General features: G+C 39.4%; 1 protein-coding gene across 3 annotated transcripts in view; it reads right to left on the minus strand.

The window, feature by feature from the left end:
* PLCXD3 (phosphatidylinositol specific phospholipase C X domain containing 3) overlaps window positions 1-16,007 on the minus strand; it is a 201,378-nt gene that overhangs the window by 30,935 nt on the left and 154,436 nt on the right. The gene's annotated exons all lie outside the window — the stretch shown is intronic.

Genomic DNA, 16,007 nt, shown 5'->3' on the forward strand with positions numbered 1-16,007 from the left:
GAAAAATTCTTTACACCTCAGGCATCTATTTCAATTTCAGATAAGTCATAAAAAACTGTATTGTGTTTTTACCATCTTGTATTTGTTCTAAGTTTTAAATCTATGGTTCTCCATTTGCCATAGAACACTCTCTTGGACTAAACAAATAATTGTAAATTGATGTTTTGAATTATTGGGCATGTTATTAAATGAATTAAAGGGATGATTTTAGATGGACTTCTAAAACATGAAATAATAAATTGGCCATAAAGGGCAAACATTAAACTGGTGTTTAGAATCATCTCCATGAACACAGGATAGAAGAAAGCAAAAGATAGTCTGCCCAATAGCTTATTGATGTATCTGACCAAAAGAAGTACCAAGTCAACCATGCAGAGATGTAACTTATTTTTAGAAAGGGTAGACTAAGTAATTAAGATTTCAGATTTCTTCAGCTATTATTCAAATAAAATAATAGGACTTATTTTTTTACATTTTTTTCAGTTTCTTTTTTCACAGCAAATGAAAATGTAAATTCTAAGTGACCAAATCATCAATTGAAGAAATATTTGAATTTAAAATGAAAAATCTATTTCCATTTTGTTACTTTTATTCTAACATTTATACTGAACATGGTAGTGGTGGTTTAGTCTCTTAAGTCATGTCCAACTTTTGTGACCCCATGAACTGTAGCCCGCCAGGCTCCTCTACTCTCATTGATTTTCTCTTATGACAATTTTAATTCATCCATTTGCTTAGAAACTACTTTAGATGAAAAATGTATAAATGTAACTGATGCCAGTGACTCACATAATTAGTAGTAGATCAATAAAGTAAAAGAAATTACTGCTGCTGCTACTGCTGCTAAGTCGCTTCAGTCATGTCCGACTCTGTGCGACCCCATAGACGGCAGCCCACCAGGCTCCCCTGTCCCTGGGATTCTCCAGGCAAGAACACTGGAGTGGGTTGCCATTTCCTTCTCCAATGCGTGAAAGTGAAAAGTGAGAGTGAAGTCACTCAGTCGTGTCCGACTCTTAGCGACCCCATGGACTGCAGCCCACCAGGCTCCTCCATCCATGGGATTTTCCAGGCAATAGTACTGGAGTGGGGTGCCATTGCCTTCTCCGAAAGAAATTACTGCTGATTCCTAAATATTAAAATTACTCAGTTGCTGTTATTTCAGCTTAAGTTTTCAATCTATGCTAGATATCATTTAGGAAAGGCTTCCTAATTCATGTAGAGTAAGGCATGCCTTAAAAATCATAATTTTATTTTTCTTCACATAAATTGAAAATTATGTTTGTGTTACATTAAGCTAATATCTTCATTCATTTACTTATTTACTTATATTTGCATTGTCCACTTACTCTGGGCTCCAGGGACTAGAGAATTAATGGTGAATAAAATAAAATCTTTGCCTACTCTTGTATAGCTCACAGTTTAGTGGTGGGTGTGCATGTGTGCAGGCATTAAAGGTAATCATAAAAATAAAGGTTTAATTAAAAACTGTGGTAAGAGATATAGAAGGGAGTTAAATGGTTCTATAAGAGCATATAATAGGGTGACTCTGACCCAGTCAGAGTAGTCAGGATACTGACGTGGGTATTTTGTTTTTCAAAGTCCAAATAGTAATTGATGAAGTAAGTCAACATTTGATTTGTCTCAAAATGAAATTATCTCTGCAGACATGGGCTTTGTTTGAGATTCTCCAAATTATGTCTTGGCTAAATTTAACCAGACAAGACAAAAGAACTTGAGAGCAAAAACGGAATTCAGAGAACTTGTCGTCCAACCCTCTTATTGGATAGATGTGGAAACTATGTTTGTGGAAGGGTGAATAGCTTGCCTGTTTGTTTCCACTCAGTGGTAGAGATGAAATTAGAACCCCATTATGCTAAAATCCTATCCAGCGTGCAAGCCTCTCATCCATACCACTCTGCATCTGGTTTACCTAATGCTATCTAATGCACTGATGCAGTAACTGAAATAGCAATATGGTAAGAAAGCCTAGAAAATGAGAATATTCATGAAGGAACAATTACTTTCTGAACAAAATCTGTCACTCAGCTCAAGCCACAGCTGAAAGAAAACTATAGCTATGCATACAACCAGATATCGTGTAAGTTTCCAGTTAATTATCATGCTTCATTCTTTTCCTTAAATTGTGTGTGTGTGTGTGCATGCATATGTATCCTTAGGTTTAAAGTCACTAACCTCTATAGACTTGTATTCTTTTGCTCAAACCAAAATTGAAATTAATTCATGGCCGATCTTATATATCATTTTTCCTGTATACTTATTTGACTTTATCCAAATGGATGTTTTCAATAAACTGTAGTTTTTATGGAAGTTTAAATTTACAGAAAATACACAGAGAGTGCTGAGAGCTTCCATATATATTCTCTCTCCACATACACAGTTTCTCCTATTACTAAAATTTACATGAGTACAGTACATTGGTTACAATCAAAGAACCAATATTGATACATTATTATTAACTGAAGCCCATAGTTTACTTTATATTTTACTCTTTGTGTGTCAGTTCTTTGTGTGTGCTTGCTAACTTGCTTCAGTCGTGTCCGACTCTTTGCAACCCCATGGACTGCAGCCCACCAGGTTCCTCTGTCCATGGGGATTCTCCAGGCAAGAATACTGGAGTGGGTTGCCATGCCCTCCCCTAGGGGATCTTCCCAACCCAGGGATCGAAGACACATCTCTTATTTCTCCGGCATTGGCAGGTGGGTCCTTTACTACTAGCACCACCTGGGAAGCCAGTCAGTTCTGTTAGATCAGAGATCAGATCAGATCAGTCGCTCAGTCGTGTCCGACTCTCTGCGACCCCATGAATCGCAGCACGCCAGGCCTCCCTGTCCATCACCAACTCCCGCAGTTCTATAGATTTTGACAAATGAAAAATGTCCTGAATCCACCATTACAGAACCACACAGAATAGTTTACTGCCCTAAATATCTTGTGCTCCACCTATTCAGCTTATCCTCCCTTTCTTTAAACCCTTGGCAACCGCTGATCTTTTACTATACATATTGTTTTGTATGTGTGTAGTAAAATATGCAGAATATAAAATTTACAATTTTAACAATTTTTAAGTGTACAGTTCAGCAGGTATTAAGTACATTCACACTGCAAGCATCACCACTATTCAGCTGTCTCTCTTTCTTTCCCCAAATGCCATGTTGTTGGAATGGACAACATGTAGCCTTTTTAGACTGACTTTTTTAACTTATTGCTAAGCATTTAAATTTCCTCCATGCCTTTTTGTGGTTCATTTCTTTTCATAGCGAATATTATTCCCTTGTATTGATGTATTGGGCTTCCCTGCTGGCTCAGATGGTAAAGAATTTGCTGCAGTGAAGAAGAGCCAGGTTCAATCCCTGGATTGGGAAGATCTTCTGGAGAAGGGAATGGCTACCCACTCCAGTATTCTTGCCTGGAGAATTCCATGGGCAGAGTAGCCTGGCAGACTACACTCCATACAGTCACAGAGTTGGACACGACTGAATGACCAACACAAACACACACACATGCATGCATCCGAGTTTGTTTATCCAGTCAGGTATTGTAGGACATCATGGTTGCTGCCAAGTTTTGGCAATTATGAATAAATCTCCTATAAACATCCACATGCGGGTTTTTGTGTAGACATATCTTCAATTCATTCTGACAAATACCTAGGAATGAGATTGCTGGATTATATGGTAAAACTAGATTTAGCTTTAAGAAGCTGTCAAACTGTCTTCCAGAATAGCTGTTCCATTTTGTTTTCCCACCTAGAAAGAATGAGAGTTCCTCTTGCTCCAAGTTTGGTGGAGCATTTGGTGTTGTCAGCATTTTGGATCTTATCCATCCTAATAGATATGTAGTGGTATCTTACTGTTTTAATAAATGGACATTTTAGAACTTTCCAAATTACAATGCCGAAAAGAATCCTCAGTACAGTAAAAGAAAATGCTCCACCTATTTAAATCATCTCTGATCCATTACTGGCAAAGTTTGCCACTCTAAAGGTGGTCTGCTTTAGATATTTACTAGATCAGTTTCTAGGTCTTTAGCAACCTTTCAGTTCAAGATGAAGTGAATGATCCCTTTTCTGAGTGCTTACAGCACACTGTTCATTCTTATAGTACTTGCTTATCATACTGCACCAGAAGCATCTATGGCTATGTCACTCTTTCTCACTGGACTTTGAGGTTCTAAAGGCAGAAAACTTGAGGTACATGAGTCTGCAGCCCTGTGCTGAGCACAGAGTCTCTATGTGGTGGTCATCAGTTTAGAGTTGTTCCTGATTATGACAGATATTAGTGGAGAACATGCACATGTGTGCATGCTAAGTAGCTTCAATGGCATCTGACCCTTTGCTACACGATGGACTGTAGGCACCAGGCTCCTCTGTCCGTGGGATTCTCCAGGCAAGAATACTGCAGTGGGTTGCCATGCTCTCCTCCAGGGGATCTTCCTGACTCGGGGATTGAACCTTACATCTCTTGCCTTGGCAGGCGGGTTCTTTATTCACTAGCGCCGCCTGGGAAGCCTAGAGGATATGTGAGGTCAACTCAAATCCATGCTGGCCTCAGCCTCACTAACTTCTAACAGTTTTGCCCTGAGTTGCAGTTGTGGCCTCTTCCTGTTCTAAAACTAGATCAAGTAAAGGTACTATTACTCAAAAAATCAAGTAAAGGCAAGAAAGAAAAGACAGAGAGAAAAAACAAAATAGTCCCCAAAGGGGTAAGTAGTCCACTAAAAATAAAAAGTTGCTGGCTTTCTCCCTCTTTCCCTTTGCCCCTCATCCTCTCCAGGTGCAATGTCACTACCTACTACTCTAGCTTAACCAGTTAATTAACAAGGTAAGGTGGCTTTTGCAAATATAACAAAAGGTCTTCCAACTTTGCAACAGATTTTTTTCTGGAAAGGTCATAACCGTCATATAAAATAATGACTTGAAAATAGAACAAATTACTAGGAGCTTTGGTTTGGTTTTAGATTCCAAAGCCATTGGACCAGAGGTGATGGTGAATACATTAGGTGGTTGGCAGTCTGCACAATGCAAGCTCACTAAGTAGAAAGGCATTGGGATCAAGACCTGCAGTTGACCCAAGAGTACTTGGCAGGGAAGAAGAGAGACTTTAAACTGCCTGAGAATGAGAACAAGCCCTCACTTTCAGAGAAAGCACAGAAACACTAAGCTCTACAAAGTCTACCCAGGATAGTGTAAAGTGCCAAGGTTTAACCAGGTCAAATAATAATCACACATTCAAGTACTTGCTCCAAGTATGCACTAACTGGCTCTAAACCATATAATTCAAAATCCCTAGATGACTGTAATGTGATTTGCTAATCTTTCCTATGAATTATTGACAATATCCATCAACAGACAATGACTATAAATAAATAAATGCAAAGTATTAGGGATTCTAGATATTTACATTTTACCAGTCTGGCATCTGCAAGAAAACTCCTAACTCTCTCCAGGAGTTATTTAAGCAGCCAGTATTTCCAAAGCAAACTTCATTTTTTAAAAGGATAGTTGGGCTTATTAAAGGTCATTAGAACACTAAACATGATATTAGGCACCAAGGAGCAATCAGAAGTTCAAAGTGTTGTGTCTGGATGAAAAAAATGTCATTTTGAGAATCAAACATCTCAGGAGGGTTGTCATTCTCAGGGAAATTACTTTTCCCAAATTCAGAGATGTCAAGTCCTCTTGCTAGGAAAAGTGCATGGCATTCTTTAACCTTTTGTTGTACTAAATTCTGCCACACAGTGTGATGGAAGGACAGTATCCTGGAGAAATCAATATTCTTTTAAGCAGCAGCCACCAGGGCACATCCCACTCCATGGCTATTGTGGAGATGGAGGTGAGGGATTGTCAAAAACATCCCGTACTTTTCCCACATGAAATGGACCAAGCAGTGAGTCTTGTCCTTCAGAGATTTAAATGACACTTTAAAATGCTAGATATTTTTGGCTGCACACTTGAGGAGATTAGCAGACTCAAAAAGGCACTAAGCAGATGAGTAATTATTACAACACAAATGCACGTAGCACAGTGCATATAAATCACCGAGGGTTATGGAGCACTCACTAGCCCCTTGGTGGTCCTTCAGTTCTGTGTTTATTGCTTTACTGCCCCGGCTAAACCTGTGAACTCCCCAAGCCAAAGCTGGAGTGTCCTGGTGAGCACACAATTTTTATTTTTTTCCTTTCTGCTCCGCACCATGTTGTCGCAGAGAACTGTATCCAGCTCTATCCAATGCTCCCAGGCTGTGCAGTGGGGCTAAGACCGGTGCTCAGATGACCTCACAATGGCTGAAGTTGATGAAGACTGCTCACCTGCCATACCAGAAGTTTCCAGTGCCCCCTGTGTCACGAAAGATACATGACACATATCTCTCACTTGCTCAGGTTTTTAAGTAGTTCTACGTAGAACATTTTTAACTTCAAGGTACCAAGGAGCTTGGAAAGCCAAGTCATTCTCCTTTGTGCTGAGTATCTGCTGCGTATCTTCTTCATGTACTAAACATCAGGGGCAATCCGCGGACTGCTTCATTTTCACAACAAAGCCTAAATAAATTCTACACATTGATCAAAATTTGACAGCTCAGCGTGTGGTTTTGCAACATGCTGCTTGGGTAGCCTTGCTTTAAAATACTCAAGGTCATTTCCACAGTAAGAATCTAGGCTTGAAACACCTTATGCCCGGCTTCGCCTCTCTTCCACTCCCTTCTCTTTAAAAGCCTAATTCTCTTACTCTTTTAGCTTCTCCTCTCTGTTTATTCATCGAAGCATGAGGCATGGTTGATTTCAGGCAATTCTACAGCAAACTCCATAAGAAAGATCCTGGGAGAACTCTGTTTACTACAGTTCTCATCACCTGAGAACCTGTTATAAAAAATCTATTTATTTCTTTGGCTGCGTAAGGTCTTAGTTAGACTGCGTAAGACTTCCTGGTGGCTCAGATGGTAAAGCATCTGTCTACAATGCGGGAGGCCCGGGTTCGATCCCTGGGTTGGGAAGATCCTCTCCTGGAGAAGGAAATGGTAATCCACTCCAGTACTATTGCCTGGAAAATCCCACGGACAGAGGAGCCTGGGAGGCTACAGTCCGTGGGGTCGCAAAGAGTCGGACACGACTGAGCGACTTCACTTACTTAAGGTCTCAGTTGCGTTATGCGGGATCTTTCTGTTGCAGGGCTGTGGTGTGCAGCCCTGGTTGTGGTGTGCAGGCTCAGCAGTTGTGGCGCAGGCTTAGCTGCTCCATGGTAGGTGAGATCTCAGTTCCCCGGATGGGGGATTGACCACACATCCCCTGCATTGCAAGGTGGATTCTTAACCACTGGACCACCGGGGAAATCATTTGCTACACACCCCTGCTCTTTTTAAGACTCTCTTCACTTGCTCTTCTCTATTTTTTTCTTTTATCTCCACCTGAAGCTTAAGTAGGGGGATTAATCCTAGGCTATAGGTCCTAGCTCCATTACGCAGAGGATTCTATAAATTTTCATGGGATTTTGTCTTCTTAGGGTTTAGATAAATTCCATTAGAAAGACTGTTGAGGCAGTGGAGAATTGGGTAACTAAACACAAATTTCATCTTTCTTAAATTATGCTTAAAGGAATACAATAACAATGCTCTGAGCATGTAACATCATATAAGGAAAATCAGATGCAATCCTGTCTAAAGAGAAGGTCAGTACAATTTTTCTAGGTTATTTTAGAAGACTCAGTATGCAAAAAGGCCAGAGATCTGTGAAGTAGGACAATTATAGACAATATTATTTTCCCCAGAAAGTTGCTTCTTAAAGTATGATAAAAATATTGCACAAACAAATCAAAATCTCTTGTTCTTTGAATTCCTGTTTAGATATTATCTTTATTTTAATATCTATATCTAGTTTTGATTACTTTATTTATACCTTTAACAGCATCTTGAAATGAAAAGCTCTGCAAAGAAGTGATTCCTGCTCTTGCAGTGGGCAAAATTCACCAAACCACACTTTATAATATTGCTTGTGGCAAAGATTGGAAAAAATCTAAATTAGGTGATGATATGTTTCATAAACTATCAAAGAAATCCCAAGAATTCAGAGAAGATACTTTTTTTTAAGAAACTTACTTTAACCTTTGGTTTGCTTGATTTTCTAAGAAAAAACAGCAACAACAAAATCAGGGTAAATAATCTGACTCACTAAGTCCCTCTGACAAATGCTTTCACTAGGTCATACATTTTCCCACTCAACTCACTTGTTGCTTTCGATTTCACATCAATGTGACTTCATTTGTAACATACTAGTCACTATTCCTTAGTTATTGTGTTCTTAAACATGTGAGAAATATGCCATTTATTTTCTTGAGGGAACATTTGGGAAAAAAAGCAAAATAATTGCAGTGTTCTGGCATGATGAATATTACATTTCATGGTGATTATTAGATTTCAGAACTAGGGCATTTTTACCTAATTTATCTACTGCAACATTAAGTTATGTGGGTTTAATGAGGCCAGAAATGGCCTGTTCCCCAAAATGGCCAGATCCTGAGAATGTTAATCAATGCACTTGACTGATAATAAAACTGGTCACAGTATGTACTATAACCATAGATATTAACACATTCTCCCTATGCATATGTGTATTTTAAGTCATAAAATACAAAATCATGTCTTCTTGTCACTTTAAAAGCTTGACCAACAAGGGAACCACCCCATTGTCTGATCTCTAGTTGCTTCATCTGGCCCCTCCCACATGAACTTAGGCTCAAGACCCATTAAACACCTGTGGGTCTTGAATATGAACATATGTAATACCTTATACAATTTGCACATAGTAGTCCTTCTGCCTCAAAAGTTCTTTTTCATCTGAAAAATTCTTAGATCAAAAATCACTTTCTCTATGGAGTTTTTCTAAAACCTCTGGGATCCTGAAGGCAGAGACAATGCCTTCAGTTCAGTTCAGTTCAGTCGCTCAGTCCTGTCTGTCTCTGCAACCCCATGAATCGCAGCACGCCAGGCCTCCCTGTCCATCACCAACTCCCAGAGTTCACCCACACTCACGTCCATTGAGTCAGTGATGCCATCCAGCCATCTCATCCTCTGTCGTCCCCTCCTCCTCCTGCCCCCAATCCCTCTCAGCATCAGAGTCTTTTCCAATGAGTCAACTCTTCGCATGAGGTGGCCAAATTACTGGAGTTTCAGCTTCAGCATCATTCCCTCCAAAGAAATCCCAGGGCTGATTCCTTCGGAATGGACTGGTTGGATCTCCTTGCAGTCCAAGGGACTCTCAAGAGTCTTCTCCAACACCACACTTCAAAAGCATCAATTCTTTGGCGCTCAGCCTTCTTCACAGTCCAACTCTCACATCCATACATGACCACAGGAAAAACCATAGCCTTGACTAGACAGACCTTTGTTGGCAAAGTAATGTCTCTGCTTTTGAATATGCTATCTAGGTTGGTCATAACTTTCCTTCCAAGGAGTAAGTGTCTTTTAATTTCATGGCTGCAGTCACCATCTGCAGTGATTTTGGAGCCCAGAAAAATAAAGTGTGACACTGTTTCCACTGTTTCCCCATCTATTTCCCATGAAGTGATGGGACCAGATGCCATGATCTTCATTTTCTGAATGTTGAGCTTTAAGCCAACTTTTTCACTCTCCACTTTCACTTTCATCAAGAGGCTTTTGAGTTCCTCTTCACTTTCTTCCATAAGGGTGGTGTCATCTGCATATCTGAGGTTATTGATATTTCTCCTGGCAATCTTGATTCCAGCTTGTGCTTCTTCCAGTCCAGGGTTTCTCATGATGTACTCTGCAGAGAAGTTAAATAAGCAGGGTGACAATATACAGCTTTGACGTACTCCTTTTCCTATTGGAACCAGTCTGTTGTTCCATGTCCAGTTCTAATTGTTACTTCCTGACCTGCATACAGATTACATCTATACATAAAATGCATCAATTAGTTCTTAAGAAAATCCTCAAATTTCTTAACATGAAATAAAAGGAAAGCCTTTAATAACATGCACTATTTTTCTTTCTCTAGACGTGTCTATTGTTTTAACCCCAAATGTTGTATTAGAGTATGCAGAATCCCTTCAGTTTAGTTCAGATCAGTTGCCCAGTCATGTCTGACTCTTTGTGACCCCATGGACTGCAGCATACGAGGCCTCCCTGTCCATCACCAACTCTTGGAGCTTGCTCAAACTCATGTCCATCAAGTTGGTGATGCTATCCAGTCATCTCACCCTCTGTTGCCCCCTTCTCCTTCTGCTCTCAGGATTTCCCAGCATCAGGGTCTTTTCCAATGAGTCAGCTCTTCCCATCAGGTGGCCAAAGTACTGGAGCTTCAGCTTCAGAATCAGTCCTTCCAATGAGTATTCAGGACTGATTTCCTTTAGAATGGACTGGTTGGAACTCCTTGCAATCCAAGGGACTCTCAAGAGTCCTCTCCAACACCACAGTTCAAAAGCATCAATTCTTTAGTCCTCAGCTTTCCTTATGGTCCAATTCTCACATCCCAACATGACTACTGGAAAAACCATAGCTTTGACTAGACAGACCTTTGTTGGCAAAGTAATGTCTCTGCTTTTTAATATGTTGCCTAGATTGGTCATAGCTTTTCTTCTAAGGAGCAAGCGTCTTTTAATTTCATGGCTGCAGTCACCATCTGCAGTGATCTTGGAGCCCCCAAAAACAAAGTCTGTCACTGTTTCCATTATTTCCCCATCTATTTGCCATGAAATTATGGGATCAAATGCTATGATCTTTGTTTTTTTAATGTTGAGTTTTAAGCTAATTTTTTTCACTCTCTTCTTTCACTTTCATCAAGAAGCTCTTTAGTAATTCATTTTCTGCCAAAAGAGTGGTGTCATCTGCATATCTGAGGTTATTGATATTTCTCCCAGCAATCTTGATTCCAGCTTGTGCTTCATCCAGCCTGGTATTTTGCATGATGCAATCTGCATAGAAGTTAAATAGACAGGGTGACAATATACAGCTTGGACGTACTCCTTCCCCAATTTGGAACCAATCCATTGTTCCATGTCTGGTTCTACCTGTTGCTTCTTGACCTGCATACAGATTTCTTAGGAGGCAGGTCAAGTGGTCTGGTATTACCATCTCTGCAAGAATTTTCCAGTTTGTTGTGATCCACACAGTCAAAGGCTTTGGCATAGTCAATAAAGCAGAAGTAGATGTCTTTCTGGAACTCTCTTGCTTTTTCGATGATCCAACATATATTGACAATTTGATCTCTTGTTCCTCTGCCTTTTCTAAAACCAGCTTGAACATCTGGAATTTTTCACGTACTGTTGAAGCCTGGCTTGAAGAATAGTGAGTATTACTTTGCTAGTGAATGAGATGAGTGCAATTGTGCAATAGTTTGAGCATTCTTTGGCATTGCCTTTCTTTGGGATTGGAATGAAAACTGACCTTTTCCAGTCCTGTGGCCACTGCTGAGTTTTCCAAATTTGCTGGCATGTTGATTGCAGCACTTTAACAGCATCATCTTTTAGGATTTGAAATAACTGAGCTGGAATTACATCACCTCCACTAACTTAGTTCCTAGTGATGCTTCCCAAGGACCACTTGACTTTGGACTCCAGGATATCTGACTCTAGGTGAGTGATCGCACCATTATGGTTATCTGGGTCATGAAGATCTTTTTTGTACAGTTCTTCTGTGTCTTCTTGCCACCTCTTCTTAATATCTTCTGCTTCTTTTAGGTCCATACCATTTCTGTCCTTTATTGTGCCCATCTTTGCTTGAAATGGTCCCTTGATATCTCTAATTTTCTTGAAGAGCTCTCTAGTCTTTCCCATTCTATAGTTTTCCTCTATTTTCTTTGCACTGATCACTGAGGAAGCCTTTCTTATCTCTCTTGCTAATCTTTGGAACTCTGCATTCAGAGGGGTATATCTTTCCTTTTCTTCTTTGCCTTTAGCTTCTCTTCTTTTCTCAGCTATTTGCAAGGCCTCCTCAGACAACCATTTTGCCTTTTTGCATTTCTTTATAGAATCCCTTGCTATTTTCTTAATGCACTGTGTACATTCTCTTAACTCCAGATACATGCAGGTCTGTATGTCTAAAGAAAAAATTCCCAGCAGAATACAGGCAGACACACACAAAGCTTCTGATATGCAAATTGTGTTCATGGGTTACTCTCAGACAGACCTGACTGCACCACCATCTATTCCCTCCCCTAACACTGGCTTGAGTCCAGGTATCAGTCTACTAAGAGTATAGAAGCAAGAAACCTCTTACAACTAAGACAGACAGAAAATACCCTTGGAGTTCTGGATATCACAGTTCCTAATCCAATATTTGATTATGTGATGTAAATTATTTTTCTGTCTTTGGAGATTGTATTATTATTATTAGCCATACTGCATGGCATGAGGGATCTTAGTTTCCTGGCCAGGAATCAAACCCAAGTCCCCTGCTTTGGAAACTCCGAATCTTAACCACTGGGCCACCAGGGATACCCATGGAGATTGTACTTTAAAATGCACAGAGCCACAAAGAGCCACACAGCACCTGGAGCAACACCTTTCCAAACACAACAAGGATGATGTACCCTAGAACACTTTTCAGCTTGCATAATTATCTTCCTAGGCAATAAAGCACTTATTTGAAATAATGACATCACGACCCACATCTACTACAACGTCCATGCTCCTGTTTCCGCCTGAAGCTCCATCTTTTTTTGTACTCTTAACAAAGTCATGCCATGAACTATCAATGTCCATTTATACTTTGTCCAAACTTTCCCTGCCACCCCTGGGGAGAATGTCACTGGCAGCTGGGGCAGCTGGAAGACTGCCTAGGGATTTTCTTGAATTCCTTTGACACACAGTAAGGAAATGAGTATCTTTGCATTGTTTTCATTTGCCAAATGATGTCTTCCTCTGCATCCATGCATCCATCTCACAAGAGTGGGTTGCAGGTAAGACATGGAGAGTGAGCGTGGGGGCGTGTTGGTCAGCCTGAAGCTTAGACTGGGACAGGTGAGCTTATCAGGAGAAGAAGAAAATAACTTCCGCTCATCCTACTTCAGGGCTTATTTATTTTCCAGTTAGATTATTTTTTTCCTTTGGACATAAAATAGTTTCCTTTGGCTTCAATTTTTAACTTATATGAAATGATTGTTTGCAAAATTGAGCCATTTATCTTTGCTACCCAGTCACTTCTCCAGAACACTGAGCATCTTGATGTCCTTGTCAGATTTACTACAATAATGAGCATTACAACCAAAAGATGGTCTTGTGGTAGGAAAGCTAGGCATGATTATAGAAGATGTTAATAGGTGAAAATCAGTAAGTGACCCTGGGTAAGTCTTTACACGTGTGTGGATCTAAAAACATAGGCATCATAATTTTTTTGTTTTGGAACATAGTTGCTTTACAATATTGTGTTAGTTTCTGTTGTACAGCAAAATGAATCCACCACACATATGCAAATATCCCTCTTCCTTGGATTTCTTTCCCTTTTAGGTCACCATAGAGCACCGAGTAAAATTCCCTGAGCTGTACAGTCTGTTCTCATCAGTTATCTAATTTACACATAGTAGTGTATATATGTCAATCCCAGTCTGCCAATCTATGCCAGCCTTCTTTTGCTCCTTAGTATCCATACATTTGTTCTTTACATCTGTGTCTCCATTTCTGCTTTATGAATAAGATCACCCATACCATTTTTCTAGATTCCACATATATGCATTAACATATGACATTTGTTTTTCTCTTTCTGATTTACTTCACTCTGTATGACAGACTCTGGGGTATCCAGGTCTCTGCAAATGACCCAATTTCGTTCCTTTTTATGGCTGAGTAATATTTCATTGTATACAGGTACTACACCTTCTTTATCCACCGCCACTGTTGATGGATATTTAGGTTGCTTCCAAGACATCAGCAATTATTGAGATACTATTACTATTAACTGAATTTTGGGTCACAACTTTTAACTGTCCCTTCATTAGCATAAGTGTTAAGCTTCTTATCATTAAGCATATCAACAATTACCAAGTTACATAGATCCCTGTTTTTAAGAATGAAAATGTCATCTCACTTTACCTCCATTTACATATAACCCAGTTTACAGAGTATCACATCTGAACAAATCTTTATGCTATTAATGTATTTTTGAAACACAGGCTATAAACCCTTATCAAAACTTCTTGGGGACTCAGCTCCAGAGATAGGAGAAATCTTTCTCTTCTCCCATCTTTCTGCTGATGGGTCCAAAATGGGAACGGCTCAGTAGGCCATGCCATCTGGAGGGTCACACGGTATTACTGAAAGCTATATGACAAACAGGGAGAGCTGCATGGGAACACAGGAAATTCATACATCCCGGGGGGCCACATTAGCTCCCCAAATTAGCTGCACAATTACCCCAGTCACACCAAGTTGTCACCAATGGTGACAGAGATCCTAGAGTCAACTTAATGAACCATTTTCAGCTTTACCATAACAACCCTGTGTATGCAGACACGCTTGATGTCTCCCCGGAACCAGACACATGCTTACTTGCAACAAAATCTGCTAGGTTGGTTTATATATTTAAATAAAGGAAATGTGATTAATGACAACAACATGTCTTCCTCAGAACACTGCTTTGTCAACATTATTCAGTCAGTCCAACCTATCAAGAGATCCCTGAAGAACAGGTATTTAAACTATTTATTCATATGACTAGTCTTTGCTTCTTGGAATAAATCAATATAGATGTCAGAAAAATATTACAGATTGAATTTTAGAAAACAATGTTGTCACTTAAAAAATTGTTATTGTCTTATTTTAAGGTGAGCAAAGGGAGTGAAAGTCACTCAGTTGTGTCAGAATCTTTGTGACCCCACGGACTGTAGCCCACCAGGCTCCTCTGTCCATGGAATAAGGTAGCACTGGCCAATTAAAAATTTGTCAGGTATTAACTCATTTCTTAAAACATGAAGACTTTGTTTCTGTTTAGAAAATGTAATTCAATTTCTCTTTTATCATATTCTACAGCATCTGACTTCCAAAACTACTCACAAAATATGTAATAGTTATTTTAAGCCACTTTAGGGGCACAAAACTGAAAAGGTGGTGGTCCATTTCTGCAAGGATACATAATAGAATGTAAAATTTCACTGGTAATTCTGATGCACAAAATCACTGTTATCACATTTCAGCTTAGTTCTCAAAATGATTATACCAAGATAAAAAGATAATAATAAATATAGTAGAAATCTATATTAGTGTTAGAAACAAAATCCCAAGATATCTCTCACTAATTGGCCACAAAACATCTAACAGTTACTGTAAGGAATTGTTATATGTACCCACATCTATTGAAAAATCCAAATCATCATAATAATCTCTATTACAATAAAGTTCTATCTAAAGTAAACTTAATTAGTCTCAATAATGAAGTCTCTTCCTAGGAAATTAGGCTCTCAAAAAGGCATATTTACTTTTTTAATTTAGAAGAGCACTGTTAGGTGTACTTTCAAAATTGTTGTTAATAATAATAATGAAAGTCAACACTTACTGATCACTCGCTGTGTGCCAGGTACTGAGATAAACACCTTGAGTGATTGTCTTATATAATATATGCTTCACAATGGTCCTGTGAAACAAGTGTATTTTGTTTTTGTTTTTGTTTTTTTCCATTTTATGGAGAAGGAACTGAGGCTCAGAGAGGTTGAGGAATGTTCTGAAGATCACATCACGGTCAAGTGGCAGAGTCAGGGCAAGCCCAGCACTGTCTCCAGAGTGAATGCTCTGCGCTACTTCATCCCTACTGCAAATATGAATGAGATGCCTAATGGGAAGAACAGGAGACTCTGCATTACTCACTCCCAGGAGGGAGAACAAATAAGGGAAGGAAGAAATGAATGGACAGACTACTTTGATCTCTGCTAAAAGCCACATCTCAGGGCTATCAGTTAATTTCCTGCCCTACAATCCTCTACAATTTTACATACTACAATATAACCCAAAGGTACTAAAGTTAAAATGGACTATTTCACTTAATTGGCTATTA

This window comes from Bos grunniens, chromosome 20 (genome assembly GCF_055505025.1).
Source record: "Bos grunniens cultivar Pamir isolate PY7600 chromosome 20, Bosgru_T2T1.0, whole genome shotgun sequence".
Taxonomy (NCBI): Eukaryota; Metazoa; Chordata; class Mammalia; order Artiodactyla; family Bovidae; genus Bos; species Bos grunniens.